Source organism: Oncorhynchus clarkii, chromosome 23 (assembly GCF_045791955.1).
Source record: "Oncorhynchus clarkii lewisi isolate Uvic-CL-2024 chromosome 23, UVic_Ocla_1.0, whole genome shotgun sequence".
Lineage (NCBI taxonomy): Eukaryota > Metazoa > Chordata > Actinopteri > Salmoniformes > Salmonidae > Oncorhynchus > Oncorhynchus clarkii.
The window spans coordinates 14,455,314-14,464,123 of NC_092169.1; positions in this window are offsets into that span (position 1 = coordinate 14,455,314).

Consider the following 8,810-nt stretch of genomic DNA (forward strand, 5'->3'; position numbering starts at 1 on the left):
TTTGTGAGACCTGCTGCATCTAATCTTTCAGCTGACTGAAAGTGTAAAACGCTTTTGTGGATGGCCCCATATGCAATAGTACCTCACAACTAAAGACACTTGTTATTTTTCTTTAAATCTTTGGTTTCATCTGCAATTACACTACAAAATTAATTTTCTTTTACTTCTCTTATTATTTCACTTTGTACCATCTCAGCTAAGCCCTGAAGAACTTCGTTCTGGATTTGGTGGCTTGTGTACTTAGCATTGTCACATGCATGCATCCTTTTCTCTATGAGAGGGTCATGCTTTGCTATTTCTTCTAAGATTGTCAAAACATTACCCTTGTTGTGAGAGTCATCAGACTCTCGATGACATCTCTGCGCTATATTTTGAGTGGCAGTTAATATGAGCATATCTGCAATTGTTTTAAATGTAAGTACAGTTTTCCTCCACTTTCTTGTTCCGGTCTTCATTTATGACATCTAACATGGATGAGTTGCTGTCAATAGCCCTTTTATGCTGATTCCAAGCATACATAGCATTGATATGATGCTCTGCCTTCAAATGGAACTTAAACCCAGGATCTTTAAACAGCACCATTTTCCAGTTATAAAAACCTGACTGTGATGTGAAGGCAGATTAAGGTGTATTGAACAGAGAAAAATGCCTACAGGCGAAACAATAAGTTGAATCTTGATTTACAGAATTTTCAAGCAGCCAAGAATTGTCCTTATACTAGGAGCTGTTAAAAGCCCTTTTCCTAGTACCATGCTGAGTTCTGGAAGATGTTTTCAAACACGACTGTACAGGAGGGACCCTCTTCTCTGAATCTTGAAATGTCTGAAATACACTTTATAATAATGTGTCATATATCTATGTAAATGTATAATTCATTAAGGGATCCACAATATTAGATACTAACAGCAGCTAACTAAAATGTGTAGTTTAAAGTATAGGCCTGGCCTACCATCGGGTCCTTTTGGAACAGCACATGTGGTGCTTGATGCAGTTGGGAGGGGCTCGATGACACCTCCTGGCAGCTCTGGCTCACTGTCCTACTCAGAGTCAGGGGTCTCTGTGTCATCTCTTGATACATCTATTACATAAAAATAACACAATAATCATTAGTGTATAATCACAGTAAAAATACCACAGCCATCAAAACAAGAACACACATGAATCAACAACCAACATTTTAAAGTGAGGCTCAATCTGACAAAATCATCTATTACAAGCTGAAGCAAAACTTAAATTCTGAACTGGGCATGTGACTGACTGCCTGGTAGATGCTCTGACCTGGTGTTGGTAGACTGGGTCGTTGTGAAGTCTGACCACGCTGACTCTGACTAGCCTCAGGTAGTCTGGGGTCTGTTTGCACCTGATCTGCCTGTTTGTGCTTCCTTAAAAATAAGTCTGATATCTCTCCCTTTCTTTTCATGTTTATTTGCCCCTATGCAAAAATAAGACCGTCTATGGTTACATCTAAGCATTCAATTACCCACATTTTAGACCAATCTCAATCTTAATTACAAATCCCCATTATCATATCTGTAGCTTAAAATCATCTCCCAGCCTACATTACTAGTTAGATCATGGCTAGCCCTACTCTGCAGTAAGTAACTTAGCTAACTATAATTTCTTACACATGTACGATAGGAAACAGGCATTCTGCAAATTGTGGTCATCGTTTGAGTAATGTTAACAGATTGATAATAACAATTGTTTGTTTTGAGTTCAAGTATGAAAATCTAACTGAGTTAATGGATTTGAAGTTAATGGATTTTAAATTGCTGAATGTTAACTTGCTGAACACTGACAGCTGTAGCCTACTAGTTACCCCACATTAGCTAAACGTTCGTATACTGTAACTTAAGACACCGCACGGCATATTCGTTTATTACTAGCACAGATGTAAACATAATGTTAGGTTAAATTGGAACCAATCTCTATTATCTGAGTAACTGTCTGTTAATGGAGCCAAAGGTCTAACGTTAACATACACAGCGACTCTACTGTTGTAAAAGTTGTTCAGGAAACCTAAACCCGATGCTAAACCTTAAGACTTACTTCAAATATGATGCTTTCGCCAATCCCAAAAAGAGCTTGTGGAGCTGTGGAAATATTCTCTCTTCTTCTTCTATATGTTCTTCTCAATCCTATTCTTCTGTATCTTGCAACCAACGTTAATCTTCTCTCTTCCTCGTCCTCAATTGGAAAAATGCGCCGCCAAACATCAAAATGAATTCTTCTTTCAACAAGAGGTGAAATGAGGTGTCAATCAGCATCAAACTGCCAGTAACGAATTCAATTTTGGGATGGCCAAACAGATGTCAGGGGTGTCCAGTGCCACACCGGACACCCCTCTGGCTCTGCCCCTGGTGTTAGGAATGTCTGTCACTTACGTTTAAGCACAACTGAACATGACATTTGATTCAAGAAATATTTTCAATCTCATAGTGTTGTTATTACTCAACTGTGTTGAGTTAACTCTCTGAGTGAAAAATATGTGCGGTGGGCCTCATTATCATTTCTTCCAGCATACTTTGTTGCTGGTTGACTTTTAGAATATTTTTTTTTTAAATCTATGTTTCCTCATGCACATTGATTGGTTATTTGATCGTATACTAAACTCGGCAAAAAAAGAAACGTCCTCTCACTGTCAACTGCGTTTATTTTCAGCAAACTTAACGTGTAAATATTTGTATGAACATAACAAGATTCAACAACTGAGACATAAACTGAACAAGTTCCACAGACATGTGACTAACAGAAATGGAATAACGTGTCCCTGAACAAAGGGGGGGGGGGTCAAAATCAAAAGTAACAGTCAGTATCTGGTGAGGTCACCAGCTGCATTAGGTACTGCAGTGCATCTCCTCCTCATGGACTGTACCAGATTTGCCAGATGTTTCTGTGAGATGTTACCCTACTCATCCACCAAGGCACTTGCAAGTTACCAGACATTTCTGGGGGGGAATGGCCCTGGCCCTCACCCTCAGATCCAACACAGCGCAGACATGCTCAATGGGATTGAGATCCGGGCTCTTCGCTGGCCATGGCAGAACACTTACATTCCTGTCTTGCAAGAAATCATGCACAGAACGAGCAGTATGGCTGGTGGCATTGTCTTACTGGAGGGTCATGTCCACCTCCAAATCGATCCCTCTCCAGAGTACAGGCCTCGGTGTAGCGCTCATTCCTTCGACGATAAACGCGAATCCGACCATCACCCCTGGTGAGACAAAACCGTGACTCTTCAGTGAAGAGCACGGTTGGCTTGTGCCCATAGGCGACGATGTTGCCGGTGATGTCTGGTGAGGACCTGCCTTACAACAAGCCTACAAGCTCTCAGTCCAGCCTCTCTCAGCCTATTGTGGACAGTCTGAGCACTGATGGAGGGATTGTGCATTCCTGGTGTAACTCGGGCAGTTGTTGTTGCCATACTGTACCTGTCCCACAGGTGGGATGTTCGGATGTACCGATCCTGTGCAGGTGTTGTTACACATGGTCTGCCACTGCGAGGACGATCAGCTGTCGGTCATGTCTCCCAGTACCGCTCTCTTAGGTGTCTCACAGTATGAACATTGCAATTTATTGCCCTGGCCACATCTGCAGTCTTCATGCCTCCTTGCAGCATACCTAAGGCATGTTCACGCAGATGAGCAGGGACCATGGGCATCTTTCTTTTGGTGTTTTTCAGAGTCAGTAGAAAGGCCTCTTTAGTGTCCTAAGTTTTCATAACTGTGACCTTAATTGCCTACCGTCTGTAAGCTGTTTTAGTGTCTTAATGAACGTTCCACAGGTGCATGTTCATTACTTGTTTTGGTTCATTGAACAAGCATGGGAAACAGTGTTTAAACCCTTTACAATGAAGATCTGTGAAGTGATTTAGATTTGAATGAATTATCTTTGAAAGACAGGGTCCTGAAAAGGGAAGTTTCTTTTTTTGCTGAGTTTATACAAAAATAAATAACTTACATTTTTTAAAACTAATCCAATATGTAAGGGGTTGGACTTTTTCCAATATGTAAGGGGTTGGATATATTGCACCTGATACTGAGATGGTTGTTCCAGTTTCTTATTTATTTAGTATTTTACCATAGCACTCATTCTGAGTGCAGGTTGTGGGTGATAAGATATTCCAGTTGTTGGATATCCTCCCTCTGGCTGGATTCCGATGGGAATTACTAATCAATTCACAAACCAATGTATTGTGACTTGCAGGTCTGATGTGGCCCATGAGCCAGGAATTTCAGATCACAATGTTGAGGACAACTAGGCCATGACTAAATGTCATATGAATGTTTTAATATGTGGTCATGAAGGGTTTAGTTTTAATTGAACCACATTCACTCGAGCAGTTACTTGGTGAAGGCTTCAGGAATACAAGTTATTGAAAGCAACAATTAAGTCTCTGTCACTAACAAACACAGTCATGTGTGGGTGTCTCTCATCTTCACCCGAAAGGCATGCTGGGAAATATGCAAATATGGCTTTACACCCTATAATGTTAAAACAACACCTCCAGTGTTTAGTGTTTAAAACATGTTCATGTGTTTAGAAAGTGTTACAGCGAATAAACATGTTCTGGTGTTTGCAATCTAAACACTGTGACAGGTTTCCGTTGAAATTCTAAATTAACACCTTTAAAAATTGTTACAAAAAAGTGTTTAGTTATTAGTTCAGGTCCTAGTCACTTGGTTTTATAGTGTACAGTAGACAGAATATAGGATCTAACTACATTGTATCATGGTGTTTAATATCTGTCTCCTTTTGGAACTAAATCGATGATTTAGAGATGGCTTGTTAGGTGTGTCTACTCCGATGGTAATTCAAAGAGAAAGACATTTCTAAACGGTATACTATGTGGGTGAGTGCAAGACTAGGAGAACATTCAAGTGCATATCGACACTGTAATTAAAGAACAGAAAGCTGCAGCTTGACACTGCTTTATTTTCCATTTTCGTTTGGTCTTTGTTGTTCGATGGAAGAAAAAAAGATTTCCCAGTTTCCCAGTTATGTTTTCATCAAAGCTTTTCTTTGGCACTTCAGAGCAGAGTCAGTATGGAAATGTGTTGTGCTGCCTGGAAAGCTGTCAAAAAGCTCCCACCTTGGATGAGAGACCGTGGTAATTCAACTGGGCTCCTGTCTTCTGTGTGTTCAGGTCTCCTCATTATTCAGCTTTGCAGGGTAATGGCGTCTTGCTCTGTTTTATCTGTCAGCTCACAGGAAACTATAGTTTTTTAGCCCTGTATATTAGATGCCAACATCAAAGGCAGCTGTCTTGACACAAGAGGGGGAAAAAAATGTATAACAAAAAAAAAGAGGAAACCCTCCCGGTAGGCGAAAATTGAATCTCTTTACGTCTAGGGTGATGTGTGTATTGAGAATGGATTTGTTGGTTGGCATCTATGTGTTTGTTCTGAAGTAAACAGCATGGCTTATTTGGGTGTAACTGTCAGGTATCTGTGTGTGTCCCGTGTGAAAATGGGTTTGTTCGCAAAGTGGGAAATTCACACTCGCTGTCTGATCAATGGGGATTTAAGTTACCAGTGACAAATGCATAAGTGGAGTCAGGAAAGATGCACCCCTGGAATAACAGCAACAGCAGCCACAAATTCCATGAGCAAGTTTTGGGATCTTTTTTTCTTAGTTTTTACCAACTGAATGTCACAAAAAGTATTTTACAAACAAGAACATGGATTTGGGCCAGTAACTTTGTTTTGAGTTTGATTCATCTTAGAATGGTAAGTTATTCTCTGAGCCCCCTCACAACTTTTCCCTAGCTATCCCATCCAATCCCTTCTGCTATATGTGTTCGTATGGAACCACTGCGCCCTTGGGTGGCCCCTGCTACAGCTGCAGTGGTATTAGCAAGGTGTATGTGAGCGTGTGTGTGTGTGTGTGTGTGTGTGTGTGTGTGTGTGTGTGTGTGTGTGTGTGTGTGTGTGTGTGTGTGTGTGTGAGGGAGGGCTCTTCAGAAGATGGGGTAGAGCAAATTAAAACTCACCGCAGGAAACGTGCGCTCTTGGCACTCTTCATCCCTAGCAGCTGCACACACCCCAACCATCATCTGCCATTTTGACACATCCACAGGGCGTAGCAGGGGTGCCAACTTGACACCCCACAGCTCCTAGAGTCTCCAGGCCCCTGCCTCCAGCCAAACAGGTGTGTGACATCATGCCACTGGTTCCTCTTTGGGGCCAGGGGAACAGGCACAGTGACTGGAGAAGAAAGGTGGGAGGTGGAGGGAACAAAAGGAGATTAGGCCTTTACCTGACAAGCTCATTGATAACGTTTGGGTGCAGAGCCCTTAAGTTGGTGGCAAATTGCCTATGAATTCCCATGCAGATTGCTGGCCAGAGTCCGGTGCTGGGCGCTAAATGGACTCATTAGTTATGATTTTTTTTAGTTAGTAGAGAGTTTCACACTCCATAACAGAGCATGTTACTGTAAATCCAGAGACGTTATCAATCTGTGAAGGGTTATTGACGTCCAACTGTTGTTTCAAATCTGAACATTACAACATTGTAAATTTATTCAATTGGAGATAGTGATATAATTCAAACACAAAAAAAAATATTTGTCTCTCTTAAATGATTGAATCAAGAACTTATGCAAAAGAAAATAAGTCAAAATATTTGGACACACCTACTCATTCAAGGGTTTTTCTTTATTTCTTTGCTTATTTGAGCTGTTCCTGCCATAATATGGACTTGGTCTTTTACCAACAAGGGCCATCTTCTGTATACTACCCCTACCTTGTCACAACACAACTGCTTCTCTCAAATTCCACAATCTTACTTTTAACAAGGCACACCTGTTAATTGAAATGCATTCCAGGTGACTACCTTATGAAGCTGGTTGAGAGAATGCCAAGAGTGTGCAAAGCTGTCATAAAGGCAAAGGGTGGCTACTTGGAAGAATCACAAATATAAAATATCAAATATAAAAATGTTTTTATTTTTTAAACACTTTTTGGGTTATACATGGTTCCATATGTGTTATTTTATAATTTTGATATTTTCTCTATTATTATAAAATTTAGAAAATAGTCTAAATAAATAAAATAATTATTTGAATGAGTAGGTATGTCCAAACTTTTGACTGGCACTGTACATATTTAGAATGTATCTTCCAGATACACTTCTCTGCTTTCCATACTTCAGTAAAATCCAGAGTGACAGATAGCGTAGCAGAGGATAGGGAGGCTGTGAGTAGCCTGGGGGGTTCCTGAAGGCACCCGTCTGGGACCTGTTCATAATCACTGGACAGACATAGTGACGCACAGACAAACACAGTCAGGGTTGTGTTACAGTGGTACAGCCTCTCTCCCCCGGCTTCCCCAGCACGAGTCAGCACCCCAAGGCTACCTGTTATGGTGATCCCCTGGTCTGGTCTCTCATCCTGGTCAAGAATCTCACATGTTGTCAGTTGTCTCCAGCGCATGTTGAATAAGACCAGGATGTTGATGAGATGAAGGGGACAGAGGAAAGGGTTGGAGGGGAGAAGGCAGTGGCATAGGGTGTGAGGTTGGTGAGGGCTCTCTCATCACACTGAGAGGGAAGAGTTTGTTGTCAAGAATCCACAAGAACCAAACTATGAAGGTAGAATATAACTCACATAGACCTACCGTTGGACCAAATGGAAAGATACAGTATATTGAAGCTAACAATGATGATTACATTCACAGATTCTATACTCTATCTGTTAATGTCTCATATTGATGATTCAATTATATTAAAAAACATTATAAAGAAATAAAAAGGGTTGGATTTAGAAATGTGACAACATTGATGCCTTTATCAAGACTTTAATATGAATGTGTTTATAATAAAGTATGGCACATCAGTGACTGATTTCTGTTTGTTGGTCTAAGCATGTACAGTAGCATCCATTTATGTGTTTCTGTGAGTCCACAGACAGCTTTTCTCTTGGCTTCACCTAAGGGTTTTTCTCCTCTTGTTGCTGTTCAACAACACTTTCCATCCTGATGAGCTGCTACTGGAGATGCAGTAACATTTTTTTAAATGTTTTATTTATTTACAGTGCCTTGCGAAAGTATTCGGCCCCCTTGAACTTTGCGACCTTTTGCCACATTTCAGGCTTCAAACATAAAGATATAAAACTGTATTTTTTTGTGAAGAATCAACAACAAGTGGGACACAATCATGAAGTGGAACGACATTTATTGGATATTTCAAACTTTTTTAACAAATCAAAAACTGAAAAATTGGGCGTGCAAAATTATTCAGCCCCCTTAAGTTAATACTTTGTAGCGCCACCTTTTGCTGCGATTACAGCTGTAAGTTGCTTGGGGTATGTCTCTATCAGTTTTGCACATCGAGAGACTGAAATTGTTTCCCATTCCTCCTTGCAAAACAGCTCGAGCTCAGTGAGGTTGGATGGAGAGCATTTGTGAACAGCAGTTTTCAGTTCTTTCCACAGATTCTCGATTGGATTCAGGTCTGGACTTTGACTTGGCCATTCTAACACCTGGATATGTTTATTTTTTAACCATTCCATTGTAGATTTTGCTTTATGTTTTGGATCATTGTCTTGTTGGAAGACAAATCTCCGTCCCAGTCTCAGGTCTTTTGCAGACTCCATCAGGTTTTCTTCCAGAATGGTCCTGTATTTAGCTCCATCCATCTTCCCATCAATTTTAACCATCTTCCCTGTCCCTGCTGAAGAAAAGCAGGCCCAAACCATGATGCTGCCACCACCATGTTTGACAGTGGGGATGGTGTGTTCAGCTGTGTTGCTTTTACGCCAAACATAACGTTTTGCATTGTTGCCAAAAAGTTCAATTTTGGTTTCATCTGACC